We start from the raw sequence: 638 nt of genomic DNA on the forward strand, positions 1-638 counted from the left end.
GACCATAACGCGTCCGAAAAGCAGTTTTCGGAAAATCCTCCGACGTCACGCGTATTTTCTGATATCCAGATCTCAGATCGATCTTAGAAAACACTGTAGCTCCTCTCAGTTGATCCATCAAATCGTCAATCCTCGGCAATGGATACATGTTCTTGATGGTGACCTTATTCAGCTGCCGGTAATCGGTGCACAACCTTATGCTACCATCATTTTTCTTGACAAACAATACTGGTGCACCCCACGGCGAAACGTTAGGTCTTACAAATTGCTTCTGCAGTAGATCTTCCAACTACTTCTTCAAATCCGTTAGCTCCAACGGCGCCATCCTATAAGGAGGGATAGAGATTGGTCCAGTTCCAGGAACTAGATCGATAGCAAACTATATCTCCCTTACAGGAGGTAATCCAGGAATGTCTTCCGGAAATACCTCGGAGAAGTCTCTTGTTAGGTATCAGTGGCTAAAATACACCTAGAAGGGGGGTTTGAAGAGGTGTAGCGGTCAGAGTATCCGCTTTTTCGAAAACAACAAATTATTCAAAAATAACCCCAGATTAATCGATTAACAGAATACAAATAATCGATTAACAGAATTACTTTAATCGATTAAATCAGCTCAGAAATTACAAACAGATTCGGTT

The sequence above is a fragment of the Lupinus angustifolius genome, chromosome LG07 (genome assembly GCF_001865875.1).
Source record: "Lupinus angustifolius cultivar Tanjil chromosome LG07, LupAngTanjil_v1.0, whole genome shotgun sequence".
Lineage (NCBI taxonomy): Eukaryota > Viridiplantae > Streptophyta > Magnoliopsida > Fabales > Fabaceae > Lupinus > Lupinus angustifolius.